This window comes from Artibeus jamaicensis, unplaced genomic scaffold (assembly GCF_021234435.1).
Source record: "Artibeus jamaicensis isolate MK-2021 breed Jamaican fruit bat unplaced genomic scaffold, CSHL_Jam_final contig_519, whole genome shotgun sequence".
NCBI lineage: Eukaryota > Metazoa > Chordata > Mammalia > Chiroptera > Phyllostomidae > Artibeus > Artibeus jamaicensis.
Window position 1 is genome coordinate 18,122,786 of NW_026521871.1, and position 19,807 is coordinate 18,142,592.

At 47.9% G+C, this 19,807-nt stretch overlaps 1 protein-coding gene across 5 annotated transcripts in view; it reads right to left on the bottom strand.

Moving 5' to 3' along the window:
* Window positions 1-19,807, bottom strand: part of ATP2B2 (ATPase plasma membrane Ca2+ transporting 2) — a 494,651-nt gene that overhangs the window by 200,905 nt on the left and 273,939 nt on the right. The window lies entirely within an intron of this gene.

Genomic DNA, 19,807 nt, shown 5'->3' on the forward strand with positions numbered 1-19,807 from the left:
TCCTATCCTGGAGGGTTGGTGTGGTGGCAGTCTTGCCCAGTGGTGTTCTGCAGTTGCTTATGTTGGTTCAAGAGAGTTGACTGCATATACCAATGGTCTTGTGTTGGTAGCTTGCAATTTGCCAGGATGGGAGCATTTACCAACACCCCCAAACAGCAAATACTACAAAGTGGGCCCCCATCTCTTAAGAGCTGGTCATTACATGTTCACTGCACACCACTGAGCCCTGGGCAGAAGCTCAATGCAGCTGTTCACAGTCCATTACCTTCCATGTCCCAGGATCCCCTTTCTGCTCTGGTCCTTTGACTTTTTCCTCCCTGCCCACTGCTCTTGCCCACCCAGCACTGGCAATGGGCTCTTGGGTGGCTTTTCATATTCTCCTGCCATGGGGCTTGCCTCGGATCACTGCTCTGCCCGGATTTCAGTGTCAGATGAGGTGACTCTGGTGGGGCACTACCCTAGAAAACTGTTGTCTAATTACTTTCTCTTCCTCCCTCGTTGCCGAACCCTTTAAAGCTCAGCCTCCAGCACTCCAGCCACCACCTTTTCACTCAAACTCTCATCCTGATGGATCCATGATGCCCAACACCCACTCCTCTGATCTTTCCACATCCACCTCTTCTCCCTCTGGTTCCATAAAGCCCATGAGCAGCCAGTGGCCTATGGCTTTTGGAGATAGGCGGCCCCATGGTGGTCCTGGTCCTGCTCCCTTCCTTCTCCCCGGACACACTCTTTGACCTCTCAAAGATACCACAGTATGGGCAGTGTTATATATTGGGGCTCTCGTCCTGGGTCAGGCACTGTGCCAACAGCTTCACTGGCCAATCTCATTCTTACTTCCTCATCTGCAGAATGAGGACAATCAAAGTGTCTCTGCCAGGGAACTGTGTGGTGATCCTCAGTGATGGCTTTTGTGAAACTGGCTTGCTGATTGTAAAGCGCCATGCTAATGCTGTGATTCTGCTTCGAAGGGCAAGGCTTGTTTAGCTCTACAATTTTTAGATGTGTTGAAAAAAATACGCCACAGGCATGTTATTTATAGTCAGCTCCCGTACAGGTTTTTATCATTCCTTGCCTGCTCAGCTAAAAATAACAAATGACAAAGGTCATGTCTGCTCCCACCTATCAGAGGAATCGGTAAAGAATAAGGCTTTTGATTCACTGCTTCAGTGAAGTGAGAATTCTCCTGCCAGCCACAGGCCCTAGAATTCCTCACTGGGTCTTGCTAGCCCACGCTGGAGAGGAGAGGCAAGCAGGGGCGAGGGGCTCCAGTGTCTTGCTGGGCAGGTGAGTTCAGGCCTCATTCACCTCTGCCCCCAGTCTTGGGGGGCAGGTAGTGGTGAACCACCACAGATGGAAGTCCTGGGCCCTGGTTCCAGGGTGCAGTCTCAGTTTTCCCATATTCAGAATGAGAGGGGTAAACAGGTACTGAGAACTTTCTCTGGATCCTAAACACAAAGATGCTCTAGTCTTATCTCCTTCTCCTCCATCCTGCATCACTGTGGACTCAATGCATATCCACTGGCCCCCCAGTAATGACCATAGCCTTGATGATGTGAATAATCAGTGTCAGTATTTGTGGAGTGCTGACAACCTGCCAGGCATGTGCCTCTAGGTACCTTCAGGTGGAATAAACTCCCTGACACCGCATACCACTCACTCCTCAAGGAAGGAAGTTTGTTGGCCCCCATCTGACAGATGAAGGGGGAAGACTGAGCCCCAAGGGTGAGTTGCATTGTTCATGGTGTAGCACCAGGCAGTGACAGATCCAGACTGTGACTAGGTGTCTGCTTTCGGGGCCTGTGCTTGGTGCCAGCATTGGGCTGGGCACAGTGGGGAGGACAACAGACACCCCCAGATCGTGCTTTTCCCCATCACCATTGAGAAGAGATGGTCCCAGCTATGGTGACCCTCACGCACTGCAGGGAGTGGCAGTGGATGGACAGGGCCTGGGCCGGTCGGGGGGAGGATCCTCCATTTGGCCTTGTGATGGTCCCAGCAAGGAGCTCATCTCTCCTGGTCCCTGCGCATTCACAGGTGGACAGGAAAGGCATTCCAGGTGGTAGGCACAGTGAGAGTGGAGGTGGGGTGGGATGCAAGTGCCTGGGATGTTTGGGCGAAGGCAGGGTTGGGTGTGGGTGGGAGTCACAGAAAGCAACTGGAACCCCACAGCAAGGAGGTTAGCATTTTGCCTGTGATCCAGAACAGCCCCTAAACCTCAGTAATGAGTGTTGCTGGTTCCACATGTACTAGCACTGACTTCACATTCTTTAAAAATAATCAACTCCCTTCTTTGAAAACATATATACCTACTTAGTATCATCTTCATCATTCATAGCCATGAGATCATAGATTTGATCATAGCTGTATTTTCTAACACATTCAAATAAATGCACAGCTATTAAAATAAAAAGGGTGGGCTTATTCACTGCCCAGAATAGTGGCCTGGGCTCTGCTGTTTGGGAACCACAGCTGTGGCCTGGGGCCTGCTGGTAGGTTTTGGTGGCTGATCTGACCTGAGTTATGGAAGGATTTCTTAGAAAGTAGAAGGAGCATGAGAGGCTTTTCTGGGGGTCACCCCCACCCTATGGAAAAGGCCAGCAGTGCCCGTGCATCCCCTAGCTAAGCACCACTTGTCACCCTCCTCCTTGACTCATTTGGTTTCACCTGAGCCCGGGAGAGCTCACTCCTGGATACACTCTTTTCCCAGCCAAGAGCTGCTGCAGCCCGCCCTGACCTCAATGACTAACACACATTCCTGGCCTACTTAGAAAGCCCCTCGCCTCTCATATTTATAGCCACCTCCCAACTCTGCCTGCGCCTCTGAGGGAGGCCTGGCTCTTCTTAGCCACCTCCATGCCGCCCCAGCCCTGTCGTCCTCACTGAGAGAGAGGAGTGTGGCAGGGGTTTCACTCTGGGCAACAAGGGAAAGTGGCTTCCCCTCCCTGAACCGCATTCATTAGATGGGGGTCATTGGACCCCCAGGCTGGGCTGGTTGTGGCGAGTTTCAGTGAGATCCTGGCTCTGAAGTATGAGTAATGACAAATGCTTGGGAAGTGCCATCTAATTTCCAGGCCCTGTTCTAAGCCTTGCCACATATAAACTCACATAATTCTTACAGCAACCCTATGAGAGATATACTATTATTATGATGCCCATTTTTCAGAGAAAAACTGAAGCACAGAAAGGTTAGGTAACTTGCCCAAGGTCACACAGTTATCTGGGATTCAAATCAGACTCTAGAGTCTGTATCCTCAGCACGGAGCTGGCCATGGCACAGAGTGGGGTCTCAGCCATACAGTGGACCTGTCCCTATGTGCTTTTTGCCTTTGGGGGGGGTCTCCTTAATTAGTTAAGCATGTCACTCACTGTCTGCAGTCAAGTGCCCGAGGGTGTGGTGGTGGCAAATAATGAAGGCCACGTGCTGGTCTTGGACATTGGCCCCTTCTAGGAAGTTAGTGAGGACACAGCTAAAGAGGGAACAGAGCAGGAAGGGGCTGAGAATTGGAGGTGGGACCTGCATCTGGCACAAGTCACTCATTCTGAGTGCCAGTCAGCAAGTGGCTTCTCTGCACAGAGGGAGTCACTGAGGCCCAGAAAAAGGAAAAGCAGGTTGTGGGAGTGAAGTCCTCAGTTCCCACCCCTGCGGCTCCCACCTACCTCTGACTTCTCTCACCCTTGCATCTCAAAAAGAGAAACTATGCAATGAATGTACTCAGGTAAAGGTTTTAGGAAGCTAGGCACTGTGTCCCATGAATATCCATAGTTACAAAATAACTAATATTGTTTTGAGTTTAATCTGTATGTGGGTTTGTAGTCCCTTACTCATTCAACAAACACTGGCTCAGCACATGTTCCGCACTGCCTGCTTTAGATGTTATCTCATTTAATTCTCAGCAACTCTATGAGCTAGGCACTATCATTATCAGAAGAGAAAACTGGGGCACAGAGAGGCAAAGTCTCTTGCCCAAAGGCATTCGCCGAGTAAGTGTCTGGACTGGGATTGAAGGCAGGGCTTTTTGCTCACGCCACAGGGTTATTGGTGTGAATGGGTCCCCGCGGGTAAGGAGTTGCCAAGGAGAAGCCGTCGCCTGTGCTGTCCGCACATATACCTTCCCCTAGCAGCACAGATCTGGCTGCACTCTGCTCCTTTAGGCCCCTAACCTGAGCCCACATTTTCACCCGGATATGGTGCAAAGAAGCAGTGGGGAAAATGTCCCGTTTTGCTGAGCTTCCTAAAATCAGCCTTACATGATAAAACCCAGTTCTCAAATTCAAATGAAGCTACAAGCCAAGGTTTCAGGATACTGGAGTGAAAGAGGTGTCGGATTTCCTGTCCTAGCCAGAAAATTGGTGGACGACCCTGACTTAATTAGTTTTACCTTAGAATGATTTAAGGAAGCCTGTAATTAGCTTTGGGGCCCAGAGGGAGAGCTGTGGGTGGAAACCAGCCCTGGAGCAGGTGATCAGAGGTGGGGGTGGGAGGCTGGTTTTAAACTCCAACTTCTGGTCTTGCTAGGTAATGGAGGTTAGGCAAACCCCTTACTGCCAGAGGAGGTGGGGAGAGAACAATGCAGAGAAGGAGATGGCTGGAGGGGCTAAGAACAGGCTGAAATCTGCCTTTGCATTTTGCTGTATATTGGACCAAATTATGTGACCTCTGCAGGGAACACAGCATGGGTACAGAGGGTGGTGATGAGCCTAAATTGCTACAGATAAACTCTGTAAGGCCTGTGGAGGTGGCTATGGTGGCTATGGTGGCTATGGTGCCAGGTGTTAAAGCTGGATTTTCCCAGCTAATCACAGGGCAAACCTGGTTCCCAGGACGAGGATCCCAGAACAGGGTCTGCCCTGAATGCAGAGTGAGAAAATGTTAGCCAGACACAGACAAGGTCTGGCCCGAGACCTTTGCCAGCTTCAGACTCAAGGGTACACACATCCCAAACTTGCCCCTCTACGGGTTCCAGCCTCATAGGCACCATCTTAGTGGGTTTCCCAGCCACAGGGAGAGAGAACTAGTCCCACCTCTCAGGAATTCAGCTTGACCTGCAGAATGGTACCAGAGCAGCACCCACAAATAGTCAAGCGACAGTGCAGAGTTTACAGGCCACCCTCGAGAACAAGACATGGAACTGGGGACCAGAAAGCTCTTTATTTGTGAACCAACACCCTGAAAATATTTATAGACATTAATCAACCTGTAGCCAGAGGATGGGGTTAGCAATTAAGTATGGGTGTGTTAGTCCCCAAGAGTGGTCGGCTCCTTGATTCCATGTGATTTGCCTGTAGAAGCTCATTTTTGAGATGTTTTATGGATGCTGTTAACCCCACCATGTCCAACCAACATAGGAGCAGTGGGGAAATTGTGTAAAGATACTGTGGAAACAGAGGTGACACTTCACTCTTCCTAGATGTATACAGCCCACGTGTTTGTATTGTGCCATCTGAGATGGAAAGACAAATTCTGAACGCCTGAGGGAATTCAGTCTATGTGTGGGTAGAGAAAGCAGAGGTGGCCACGGGCCACACTCATTTGCTGCTGCCTTTCAGAACATCTCTTACATGCCAGGGGCCTTGCTAGTGCTTTCCCACACATCATCTCTAACTCTTACAGTAACTGCTGGGGAGGCAGGATCTTCCGTTTACAGAAGAGGAAAATGAGAGTAAGAGAGGGAAGGTAACTTGTCCAAGGCTGCCCAGAAAGGGAAGAGCTTGGATTTGAACCCAAATCTGTCAGACACCAGAGCTGGCTAGTGTCCTTAAACACTTCACAGGGGTGGGGGAGTGGGGCTGGATATTGAAAGACAAGGAGGATTAAATGGATGGGTATGAGGCAGAAAGGAAAGTGAATACTAAATTCAGTTTTTAAAATGTACGCTGTGCACCTGTTGCGAGCCAGGCCACCAAGGTGAAAAGTACACAGTGCCTGCTCTCCAGCTGCTCATGGTCCAGGGTATGTGTATTGTTGAGCCCTACTTGACCAGTCTTCCCCTCCTGGTTCAGTAGCTGATCCTTTTCCGGGCCCCTCGACTAGTTTCTATCCTGCTCTCCACCCCATGCAAGGTCTGCAGCCCCTTGTCTCACTGGATGTTTGTGGACCCCATGCTTTGGTTCTTTGCAGCTGCTGTTCTCATCCCCTTCATCATTAACAATCCTTTGGGTGGGGCTCAATGAGGTTAACTAGCTGGCTCAAGGTCACACAGCCAGCAAGTGGAAGAGCCAGGGTTTGATCCCACATCTGACAGATTCTATAGCCTGGCCTTCTCCCTGATCCTGTCTGGGACCATCACTGCCATCTCTTTTCTACCTCCCAGGATATTCTACTGGACATTACTTGCTTTGAACACAGCCCCTGCAGAAGCCAGTTTTGCACTTGTTAGTGGAGGGAGATGATATATTTTGGAAATCACCCAAGGAAAAGACATTTGAAATAACTTTTCTCCATAGCTCTTGCTGCCAAAATGCACCGAACCCCAAACAGGAACAGGCCTCTGCAGGACTCACATTGATGTCCATTTGGCTGAAATTTACAGCTGACCATGCACTTTCCAACTCATTACCTCATAGATCCTCACAGCAGCCCTGGGATGGGTGTCCTGAACCTCCTTTTACAGATGAGGAAGCTGGAGGCTCAAGAAGGTAATGGGGCTTACTCAAGATCATGTCCCTACCTAGGCGTGACCTTGGATAAGTCATGTTCCCTCCCAGAGCCTCAAGTTCTTCATCTGAAAAGATGGTGATGGTGTTGGATTCCCAGGGCTGCTCTGAGGTGAAGGAAGAAAAAATAGTAGAAGAAGCTCACACAAAACCTGACCCCTGAGAGGTGCTCTGCAGCTGGTAGATGCACTTGACTCTCCAGATAAAGCTAAGGTCATGCACATGTAGACTTAGGGTAAAGAAAGGCTAAGAGAGAAAGATTCTCAAGCCACCACTAGTGTAACCAGGCAGGCTGGCTGCTGTGGACAATAAAAATAATGGCTGATTTGTTTTTATTGTTTAATCCTCTGTACATGTCATCTCATTCTGTTCTCATCACAAACTTCAGGAGATGAGTATAATTTTGATCCCATTTGACAGGTGATAAAGTAGAGGTGCAGACAGATTAAGTAGGGGGGACCAAAGAACAGTTTTTCAGCAGTTCAGAGTATCACAAGCCTGTAAATCAGCAATTTTCAACCTTTTTTTAATCTCGTGGCACATATAAACTAAATTACTAAAATTCTGTGCACACACCAAAATAATTTTTTGCCAATCTGACAAAAAATGGGTATAACTTTGATTAATTCACACCAAATGACTATTGTTGTGTTGACTGTTGTCATTTTTTGACAGTCTAAGGGGAGAGAGGTCAGTGGTCCTGACGAAATAACCAGGGGGTGCATGTTTTAAAAATTCTGTGGCATACCAGTGTGCCTCTTGTAGTGTACCGGATGAAAAGCGCTGCTGTAAATGAATGCTCTTCCCCAAAAACAGCCCTCCAAAATTTCCTTCCAGAACTTGCCTCCCTCCTTTCCTCAACCCCTCCAGCTCTCATTTAGTGACTTTTTTGACCATAGAGTTCACTGATGGTTCCCTCTCTCAGCCTGAGATTCTTTGGAGTCCCTTTCCTGCTCCACCAGAGCCCATGGTGGGTGTCCTTCCTATGGCTTTAGAAGTGGGGGAGGCCCCTGCTTCATATTCAGCTTCACCCCTGACACACACGGTACAGATGGCATCTGGTTAACAGATAACTGTATTTCAAATCCGCTACTGGAAGTACCCCAGGCTGAGGGGGAAATGCCTCCCTGGGTTCTCCTCCCTCACATAGTCCAAAGTCTGGTTGATACCCCGGGGAATCCTGTGTCACTTGCCGCCAGGGTTGGGGAACTAGGAGACTGCTTTTGGCTCCACTAATTGGTCAGATACAACAGGTCCAAGTATTTCTCTCTGGGCCTCAGTTTCCTTTTCTCTACAATGCAGGAGAAAAATAAAAGAAAGCAGGGCTAGGTTGGGGTAGAAGCTGCAAACCAGCCACTTGGGAGAACAGCCGGCTTAAAATAAATTTGTTTGTTTTGCTTAGAGCTTAAAATAAAATTGAACTAAGTGCCAATGTTTAAAACTTGGGAGACTGTGCATAAGAATCTAGATTTCTGGCTTCTCTTAAAGTATTGGAAGTGCTGCTGACTCTGGGCTTGGCTGGAGGTGGCTGACGCCATAGAGATGGGCAGCTGGTTACCAGTTCAGCCTTCTCCTCATCTGATTTCATTAAGGGGAGTTCTCGCCTAGATTTAAGAGGTAAGTGATTTATAGTACCTGGTGAGTCAGGTCCCTTCAGGGAAGAGAGTGGGCTTCTTGCATAAAACCTTTCCCATTTATTTGTCAAACACTTGTTATATGTCAAATGTTGTTTTAAATATGCTAGGTATAGTCCTAAGCACTAATGACATACCAGTAAATTGCTTAATTCTCATAGCAACCTAGTGAGGTGAGCAGCACTATTATCACACCCACTTTGCAGACGAGAACACAAAAGCACAGAGAGGTTAACTTACCCAAGGCCACTTGGCTAGTAAGTGGTGGTCCTGGGACTTGAACCCTAGTGGCCTGGCTCCTGAATTTGTGCTCTAACCACTGTATGGTACCACTCAACCCTTTCCTGAGTGGCTAGACTTGTGGCTTTGTCCAAGTTTCCATGTCCCAATATGAAAACTAAACATCACCCTCCCCTATTTCTCCTTCGCTCCTCTCCTAATTTATTACTCCCCTCCCTCATATGTTAATCAACTCCTTAATCCTCTCAATAATTCTGTAAGGTACAGGTACTATATTATCTCCATTTTAGGGTGACCGATGCACAGAGAGACTGAGTGACTTGTCCAAGACTATGCAGAGCCAGGGATTTTTGTAGGCCATTTGGATGCAGGGTCTGTGTTATTGGCACACTTTATCTTCCCCTGCATACCCCCGAATACCTACCCTTGACATTTAATTCTTCCCTCCTTTATTTCTTTACTCATCTATCCAACCAGTACTAAGACCACTGCTGGGCATGGGGGATACCTGTAAGGTGCCTTGAGGCTGGCTGGGGCAGAAGGGTGACATCCTGCTGTCAGATGAGAAATTGCCCATGACAACTCTATGGCTGAGGCCAGTGGAAGAACCGGTTTCCAACTAACCGTGCTGGACAGCTCGGGAGGAGGCAGCAGAGGAAGTTAGGAGGCCCCTGGCAGTTTCCTGCAGGGTGAGGCAAGTCCTCGGTAAGGTATTAGAGGGTCAGGGAGACCTCAGCAGCCCCCCACCCACACCTAGACCCCACTCTTTACAGCTGGAGCACCAACCAGCCTTTTAGTCTTCGTTTTGCCACTGACCTTATGTGGGGTCCAGCACAAGGGGCCACTCCTTTCTGAGCCTCAGTTTCCCCTTATGTAAAATGAGAACATTAGACCACTGGAGGTCACAAACTGGCAGCTCAAAGGCCAGATACAGCCCGAGGATGAATTTTGCTTTTTTTTTTCCCAATAAATTTTTGTTTTGGAACAATTTTATTTTACTTAAAAAAAAGATATTATTTATTTATTTTTAGAGGGGAAGGAAGAGAGAAGGAGAGGGAAAGAAACACTGATGTGTGAGAGAAACAGATCGTTTTTTTTTCTCACACACCCCCAGCTGGGAACCTGGTCCACAACTCTAGTATGTGCTGTGACTAGGAACCGAACTGGGGACCTTTTGGTTTGCAGGATGATGTCCAACCTACTGAGCCACAACAGTTAGGGCAGAACAATTTTAGATTTAGCAAAAAATTTCTAAGAAAAGTACAGAGAGTTCCCATCTACTTTACAACCAGTGTCCCCTGTTATTAACAGCTTATATTAGTATGGTACATTTTTCACAATTAATAAATCAATATTGAAATGCTAATATTAAGTAAAGTCCCTACTTGCTTCAAATTTCCTTAGTTTTTACCTAAATTTTTCTTCTTTGTTCCAGAATCTGATGCAGATACCACATTATATTTAGTCCTCATATCTTTTTAGGTTTTCCTTGGCTTGCGATAGTTTGGCAGAATTAAAAAAAAAATGAATGCCTTTGGGGTACTAAAAGTATTCTACAATTTGATCTGAGTGGTGGTCACATGTATAAGTATATGTAAAAAACATTTAAGTATTACATTTAAGATTAGTACGCTTTACTCACTTTAATGGATATATATCATGTGTCTCCCCCCCCAAAAAAAAAACAACCAGTTGACTGTCACTCTCCAATCTGCCATAGTCCCCAGCATTTCCTATTATATTCCACTCCAAATCTATCATTCTTTGGTATCATCTGCTTGGCATCTGTAGTCACCACATGCTATATAACTAAGCCCCCTGCAGTACACTCGTCTGTAAAATGAGTATACTGATATTTTCTACCTGATGTGGCTGTAGCAAAGATTAACCGAGATGACATACTGAAGTAACCGAGATGACATACTGAAGTTCTTAGCGCAGTGCCTGGTACATAGTAAGTGTTCAATTAATGGGAACAATTACTATTGCTCATGTCATATTTACATTATCAGAACAGGTACACACTCTTATTTCTCCTTAAAGCAAACCCCATCACCCCCCTTCTCTGACTCCTCTTGTGTCTCCATCTCTCCCTGCTAGGGAAGGTCCTAACTCTGATGGCCAGATGGTGGAAGAGACAGAGACAATCCTGCAGAGATGGCCTACATCTGCTAATAGAAATGAGAACCCTGGAGGATGACCCTTAGACCTAATTCCAGTGTCCAAGGAAACTTTGGTAAAAGTTGGAGTCCTGACCCTTCCCTTCTTAAGGAGCCCCTTGGGGTGCAAGGAATTCTGCAGTTTTGAGATATGCCCTCAAAAGTTGCATCCTGTGTGCCTCAGGGGTTCCCCTTGGCCAAGGATCCCGGGGACAGTGGGGATGCTGGAGGGCTTTTGGAAAGGGGCTATGGAAATCATGCAAGAAGGTAATGTCCCACCTAGTTCTCTACTGGCCCAGCCTCTTGGGAGATGCCAGCTTCCCCTGTGTGATGCCTGCAGACCTATGCCCAGAAGCAATGTAGTTAGTGATTTAGGGGTCTCGGATGCTTTAGGGAGACCTGTTGTAAGGACAAACCAAGCTCTGGGCAGGATGTGCTGAGAGGCAACAAAGACAAATAAAGGCCAATGAGGTGGTGAGGAGAGCAGAAAGAATGGTGACAGGGATTAGGAGGCCAGGTTGGGGCCTGTCCACCTTCTGACTTGCTGAGTGACCACTGGCAAGTCCCTTTCCCTCTCTGAACCTCCCTTTCCTGGTATTAATTATAACAATAGCAACACTACCACCACCAATAAATAGTAACAGTAATGATGGTGATGGTGATGATGGTGGTGGTGACAGTGGCTCCTAACTGAAGTGTAAGGTACAGGATAAGCCCTGTATGTATATCCCATGAAGTAGGTCCCATAACTATCTCCATTTCATATATGAAAAATGGATGTCAGAGGGTCAAGGACTTGTCTAAGGCTTCACAGGCAAAAAATTTACAGACTCAGGATTTGAATCCTGATCTGCATGAGTTGGAGGCTTAGGTCATAACCTAGGCTGTCTCCTTTGTAGGTACACCTGGTAAAATGGGCAGGCAGCCTGAAGGATCACTTAACTTTCCTTCCGGTGCTGACCTTGTGGTCTCTGCAGGCCAGTTTGCATTCACAGAGGAACAGGGAACAGTGATGATGCTCAGAACCATGGAGCACTTACCTGTGCTAAGGGGTTGCATTTATCACTTCAGTTGATCCTCGCAACAGCCAAGTAAAATAGGTATGGTTACCACCATCTCCATTTAACAGGGTGGGAAACTGAGGCACAGAGAGACTGAGGGGAAGGTGCAAAGTTGCACACAGGTGGCAGGATTTGAACCTGGGTGGTCTGGCTCCAAAGCTCTTGCTCTTGTATACTTTAGCAGCCAGCCCTCTGGAGAAAGGTGCATGTAGAGCAGTACAAGCCAGAGACTGTCCTGCCAACAGGACTCCTTTCCGATTCCAGAGGGGCCCTGTGGAGCTGGCCTCACCCTCCAACCTCCCTCCCGGCCCAGGATTCAAAGACTTGAAGGTTCCTCCCCTTACAATAAGTTGTTTCTGTCTCCGCAACCCCCTGCCCTGGAGACCCAGGCCCCTGAGGGGACCAGCAAGCCCAGGGCCATGGGCAGTACCCAGTGAACCTACCCTCCCATACCTGGGCTGGAGATGGTGGCAAATCCCCTGGAGACCCTGCTGAGTCCCAGGCCACAGACATAAACCTCTATTCTGACCTTTTGGCTTCAGCACCAACAGCCACTGCAGACGTCTGCAGTCTGCGGCTACACCCTGTGCAGTGGCCACAGCGTCTGGTTGCTCCCAGCTGCCAGCAGGGCTGTCTCCCTTTTTGGCCTTGGGATCAGCGAGGGGCAGGCCAGGTGGGGAGGGGCGGGGGAGCATGGCTGGCCACCATGGGTCATGGGCTGGCTTCCTCAGAGCTGTGTACTCGGCAAACAGTGTCTTCTGCCAAAAGCAGTGTGGGTGGTGGGCATTTCTCTGTCATGGCTTCCTCCTGGGCCACTATTCACTTGACATTTCTGATCCTATCAGTGGTGCCTGGCTCCCATCCTGGCTACCTGGAAGTGCTTTTGTTCTGAGGACTCCCTGTACACTGTCTGGTGTAGAGCAGCCCTGGGAACTTGAAAGGGCAACTGCCATGTGTGCCTCTGGCTGGACCCAAGAATGGAGGTTTCCAAGGAATCAGGCCACATGAGTATGAGCACTGGGTGGAGGCCAGGCCAGGAGAGGTGAGGAGGGCCTGGGCCAAATGGCCCAGATCTCACCTCCTTCAGGAAGCCTCCCTGGACTACAGGGCGAAATGGTGACAGTCTCCCACCCCTGCTGTCTCTTGGTCCCATGATACTCCTTGCTTGTTCTCTCAACATGCCGAACCCCCTTCTCCAGGTTTACAGAGCACAGGAAAAAACGTTTCTTGTTTCCCATGAAGTAGGGCCCACGTCCTTTCTCCAATATTGCCGGAAAAGAGCATTTCCACACCAGTGCTTTCCTGGCTCCTGTATCTTCCCCTTTACGTGCCGAGGTTTGTTTGATTTTAAACACTGCAGATATGAGGAACTCATCCCTGACTATTTTTGTCATTTTTAAGTGAATTGATATTTTGCTAATCACAACAGCTCCTATTTGACAAATAGTTAAACATCTATGCTGCAAACATATTATTTAGTCAACTCAGTGACTTCCTTTGCTTCCCAGCTTCTTTTGCTTTTTAAAACACAGTTGAAGCCACACAGCTACTAGATGCACATGTCCCTCTTGAACAAGCCAGAGCAATACCCAGAGCGCTAGCGATTTCTTTGGGGTGACTGCTGGGTGGTAATGTGATGCCCCCAGCATATCTACGTTGCCCCTTCACTAAGCAGCCCCAGAATGCTTCATGTTTTAAGCTTGTGCATCTTATTTTCCTGACTGTCTTGTCCCTGCTCTTGGCTCCATTCTGCAAGTTCTGAATGACTGCAGTATATTTGCTTCCAGAAATGAACTCCCTGCCCTGTGACTTCATAATGTACCCCTCCTTGTACTTCATTAACTCAAATGCTAAGCACCTACTGTGTGCCAGGACCAGGGATACAGAGAAAAGCAACACCCTCAGCTCAGGGAGGGATCATGAACACACTGATTGATACATGTGTTCAGAGAGGTTAGACCACTACTCTGTGTCACACAGCAAGGGGGAAACAGGTCATGGACATCCGACCTAGTTGAGTCAAAGCCCCAAGCAAGGGGAGAGATGTAACTAAACAACCAAATAAAACACACTATGAGACACTCTATAGAGGCATATCTGATGAACTACCAGACAGAGAGGATAAAGTGATTAATTTTCATGGGGGCGGAAGTTACAATGGGGACAGTTCTAGGGCAGGTGAAATCTGAAGATGGTCTTCTACTCTCTAACTTAAGAAAACAGATAACACGTTGTTAAAATTATATCTAAAGTCAGAGTCAAATGGCCTTGAGTGAGGAGTTATTTATGCATAAAATGCCTAAACACGAAGAGCATGAATGGTGTGGCATCTCTATACTTTGCTACACACCAGGTAGTGAGGTCCCCATCCCTGGAAGTAACCAGAAAGAAATTAAAGTGACCAGTCAAGGAATCTGGATAAAACTTCTAGCATTGGGTGGGATTGTTGAATTCTTTGTTTCCTTCTAACAATAAGATCCTACAAGTTTTATTTTTCTCCACCTAGTAAAGGGAAGGCAGGTCCCTTCTCTGTTCTCCCACTGTCTTTGGGGAGGGGAGCCCTCAATCCCAGGTTGAGAGTGAAAGCTGAGGGAGCTCAGTGACACCTGGGAGCACAGTAGCCTTTGACTCAGATGCAGCAAATAGCTTTGAGCAAATGCTTACGATGCCCATGGGTAGTGGTTCTCTCAGCAACCCCCATGGTAGCCCCTGAGGCAGAGGCACCTCACCACAGTCGGCCTGAGCCACCCGACCTGCATAGAGCAGAGAGTACTTGCCCCAGGTCACAAAACAGCTCCTGACAGGGCAGGCCCGTGACTGGGAGGTTTCTTCTGTCCAGATGCTGGACTTCCTGGAGGACACTTCTAAAAGCCCTACAGAGCTGGCCAGAACCCATTTGGTCCAAATGGGCTTCAGTTTCCTCCCCTTGTTTGCAGGGGAAGAGAAACTGCAAACAAGGGGAGGACATAGGCCCAGAGGGAGAAGAGAGAGGGAGTGCCTGCTGGGGGGTCAGCATCACACTAGGTTCTTTATAGACATACCTCATCTGTGAGGTAAGAACCATCTCTACTTTGTACCTGGGGAAACAGACTGAAAAAGTGGCAAGCTTCACCTAGGATTGCAGAGCTCGGACTGGTAGCATTGGAATTTGAACTCAACATCTAGTGTGCTTGTGCCTAGTCTTGTGCATTCTGACCAGTTCACAGTGCATTGTCCTCAGTGGTCACTGTGGTGTGGGAAAAAATATGGTCATTTGCTCTCAGTTCAAGTGCTGTGGGAACTTCCAATGTCCAGGGTGGGACTTATTTTAAGAATGAACATCTGGCAAGAGGGGCAGTCTACCATAGGCCCCTCAGGGACTCTGGCCACACTAAGGATGCTATGGTGGTGATGGGCTCTGGGTTCTGCACTTCTGGACTTCCTGTGTAGGCAGGAACTTGGGGTCTCATCCCAGAATGAAAGCTGAGGGGCTGATCAGTTATCTGACAGCACAGAGAGCAAATGGAGTTCTCCCATGGTCCTCAGAGCTCTCGGGAAGGATATTTCTTTCTTCAAGGTGATAGATAGGAAGTGGCCCAGAAAGGAAATTTTTTCTCGACACTTGAAGATCATTGCTAGGAAGGGCCCTGGTGGCCCCAGCACCCAGCTGTCCAGTAACAGCCAGTTGCTCACCTGTCTGTCCTTGTGGCCTTCTCCTGTGACCTCCTCCAAAGTTTGGACCCTGGCTTCTTGTGTTCCCAGAGTCCAGCACACAGTTGAGCTAACAAAAACATGAGTTCAAACCTACTTCCTCTTCAATGGCCAGAGACCCATAGCGGGATTTGTTAATGCTAAGAGTCGATGGGAAATCTTGTGAAGCCAAGGAGTCTATGATTTTGAGAAGCACGTTGCTCTTTTGAAAAATAATGTAAAACTGTCTTTGAGTCAATTTGAGAAATGTCATGAATGAACTGACAGATTGCTCAGAATCAGCTTCAAACAATTATGACAGTGTTATGGGTTGAATTGTATCCCTTCCTCTCTCTAAAATATGTGGGAATCCTAACCCCAGCACCTGAGAATGTGAACATATTTAGAAATAAGGTCTTTGCAGGGATAAGCAAGTTAAGATGAGGTCATTAGGGTGGGCTGTGGCCCAGTACAACTGGTGTCCTCAGAAGGGGGGAATTTGCACACAGAGACAGACATGCATGGAGGGTGTGAAGGGGGATCAGAAGGCATGGAACTCCAAAGATCGCCACCAAACCACCAGAAGCTAGGGGAGAGGCTTGGAACAGATTCTCCCTCTCAGGGCTGAGAAGGAACCAACCCCATTAATACCATGATATTGGACTTCCAGCCTCCAGAACTGTGAGATAGCACGTCTGTTACTTCAAGCCACCCAGTTTGAGGTGCTTTGTTACAGCAGCACCAGCAAACAATATAGATGGCAAACCCTATTCCCAGTGCTTGTGCAGTTGAGAGAGACTGACAGGATCCCAGTGGAAAGGGGCCTGGGGGTCCTCAAAATCTGAAGCCAAAAGGGGCCACCTGAGCAGCTGCTGATATCCTAGGCCCTCTGCTGGACACATCAGGATTTCTCTCCCACTCACTCCTTCCAATATCCTCTAAAGGAGGGCTTCTTACTCCCATTTTAAGAATATAACACTGAAGTGGGAGAGTGTTTAAACAACTGCAGAGAACTGCATAGCCAGGACTGTGAACTGTGTGGCCAGGCTGTCGAACACCATGCCCACCCCACCCCCTGCCCCTCCCCAACAGGGGAAAGAACCTGGGTGGAAGAGCTTCCTGGAGTTAGCAGGCGGGTACCAGGGACCTAGGCTCTTTGTTGCAACCCCTGTATTTCAAACTCTGGCCAGGGGCAGGATGTTTTGTACATTCTCTCATTGAGGAAAACAGGAAGGAAGGAAATGTTCTAACTGCCTAAATGGATAAGGCATTTAAGAAGCCTGGAGTACTTTTAAAGCCCTCTTTTCCTACAAGCTTTCACCTTTCACAAGAGCACTTCGCATGCACTGACTCACTGCCACCAACTGCCCCACAGGTGGGAATTACTGTCCACATTTGAAGGGGGATGAGTTGCTTCGCAAATTGGTGTTAGTTATGGCAGCCTAATACATTGCTCCAATGTGGAAATTCTACCAATCAAATTTATTTATAAGGAAGGATGCTTGTAATTTTTACTTACAAGGTGTTTCCATTGAGGATGTTTTGGGTGTTATTGTGGCCCAGACTTGAAGTAAAACATTTCCTATAAATGTTCTCAGACTCCATTTACCTCTCTCAGTTCATTTTCTCTGGATGCTCTGAAGGAATGTCCCCATTCCCTGACTGAGGAGGTGACATTATTCCACTTAGGCTGCAATGGCTCATTTCTGCAGTTCCAGGCAGGTCAGGCTCCCGGTGCCCTTGTTTCGCCACTGGGGAGCCGAATGCTCTGGGGAGGCCAGTTCTGCCATTCGTGGTCTCCTATGACTCCGGGAGGGCCTGCCCCCACTTCACATACCCACATCCCCAGGCCCACCCCAGAAGGTGTGCTGCTGAATGCTTGCTAGCAAATGGCCTTGACCCCACCCAGACTTGGAAATGCAAACATAGCTGAGTTGGATTGCTGGTTTCCCTCTTCCCTCCACTTCCACTGCAGTTTTGCTAAAATCCTGGACTCTGGAGGCAGACCTCCTGGGTTTAAATCCCACCTAGAGTAACTGAGGTAATACCCTATGCTTCAGTTTCTCCTTTTAAAATGTGGGGATAGTGGTTGTGACTACCTCATGGAGCAGTTGTGAAGACTAAATGATTAATATTTTTAAAAGCACTCACAACAGAGTCTGGCATGTAACTAACACTGAATTAAGTGATTGCTACTGTTGGTGTTATTAATTCTTTCAGCTAATATGGTCTGAGGACAATATGTGTGTAGGGTCCAGCTTTGCTACTTACTCGCTGAGATATTCTGGGTATTTTATTTAACACTCTGTTCCCTTCTATTGTGAATTGGGAATAATAAAACTACACATGTTGCTGGCTGGTGGTGAGGATAGGGGGATTGTCCCAATGCCTGATTCATGGTAAGGACTCAGTAAATCCTAGGTACTATTATTATCATCTGTATCATTAGTGTTACTATGATTCCTGGGTCAGGTCAGGCCCTCCACCGCTGACTGGGATAGACTTGTGATCACTTTGGACAGAACTACTAGCATTTGAGGCCTGGGTAGCTCTTTCTGTGCTTTTCCTAGTTTCTCCCTGACCGCCTCCCCGCACCCTGCAAGCAATCCAGACCCAGAACTTCGACCCAGACCTTTCTGACACATCTGTCACCCACAAGTCCTCTCCCAGCTACAGAAAAATGTTTTTCAAACATTCATTAGATTGCTATAGATCCTTCAATAGTTTTGCTATTGCACGTAGATTACAATTTAAATGTTGCATGGATTCCTCTAGGCCTGGCCCAACTGGCCCTGGAGAGGTATTCCTCTGCCTGCATCAACTATGTATGGCCCTTGCTCACTCCTCCCTAGCCCACTGCTTTCCTTGCTCTTCCTCAATACCTGGACCTCTGCACAGCTAGCTGTTTTTACCAGTGACAGCTCTGGTCAAAGTTCCCTCCTCAGTAATTGCCCATCACTTCCCACCCTGCCACCCTGTTTTGTTCTCTTTGCAGTGCTTGTGATTCCCTGAACTGTCTTGTTTATTTGGTCACCTATCTGCTGGAGTGTCAGCACCATGAGGACAAGGGTTGTGTTTCATTCTGGGGGCACCCTGGGTTGAATAAAAGCTTAACAGTGACTGCACACAGAGGGTGCCGGATAAACACTAGTAAACAGATAAACCCCGTCCCCAACCATCCTTTAGGGAAAAGACAATGCATTGTATTACATAATAAAAGAGCTTGAACCCCTGGGAAGCCTTTCCTCATCTCGGGGAGAGCAGAGGGGAGATGTCACCTCCTCCTCCGATGGGATGGCTCACAAAGATGTCTCTCCTCAACCCACGCCTGTCAAAAGCTGCTGTGTTTAAACGCCCATGTTTCTGTTCTGTATTATCGATTGTTTAATATTCAAGAGATGGCATTAAATAAATATGTGAGCAATTATGTAATATGTTTGGAAACAATTGGGTTAGTCTCAAAGTGCTGGGGCGAGAAACACTTCAGCAAAGCAAGAGGTCTGGGTGGTGTTTGAGGGTGTGGGACAGGGACACCAGGCCAGTCTGCCTTTCTGCTCGCTCCCTGATCTGGTCTGGAGTTACTCATCTGCTTCGCCCCAGCAGGGTGCAATAATAGAAAGCGAGCTCAGGATCTTGGAATTGCATCCTGGCTTTCTCACCTCCTGGCTGGGAGGGGACTTCACTCTGGGTCTCAGTCTGCTCCTCGGTGAAAGGGCTAAAAACACCTACTGGGAAGTCAGATGAGATAATTACTCTGTACTCTGGCTCAGAGGATGTTCTTGTAGCAGATAAGTTGGGTCTGATGATGAAATGTGAGCAGTGTGAGCTATGGTCCTTGACAGGAGTTGGGATGAGGGTGTGGGGCATGGATGTTGAGGTTTGAAGAGATATAACAGGGCAAACTGAGCAAGGCAATAACAGAGACCCAAAGAAAGGGCTTTGGGAGTATGGAGGAAGATGTGCTTCATCCCAGCTAGGAGCCAGAGAAATCTCATAGAGCTGCCATATCAGCCAGCTTTGGAAGCCTGAGAGGGCTACCCTTTAACTAAACTGTATTAGGCACCTAGCACACCTGTTTACTCAACAAGCATTCATTGAGTACCCACTATATTCCAGTTACTCTGCTAGGTACTTCACATGGATCAACTTTGCTTGGCCTTCACAAGGAGATGCTGCATTATCTCCATTCTACAGTTGAGAGAACTGAGACAGTTTACTGTGTGAAGTGATGCTGTTCTCTTCCTCTGTTTTCGTGCCAAACTCCCTTTGCAAAACTCCCTATGCAAATGCAAAAAGAGATGCGGGGGAGTTCTCCCAAACCAGCACAGTGGTGCATAAATAATTCACATTTCCCTGCCACAGTGGCAGAGGAAAGGTCGCTGCTGTC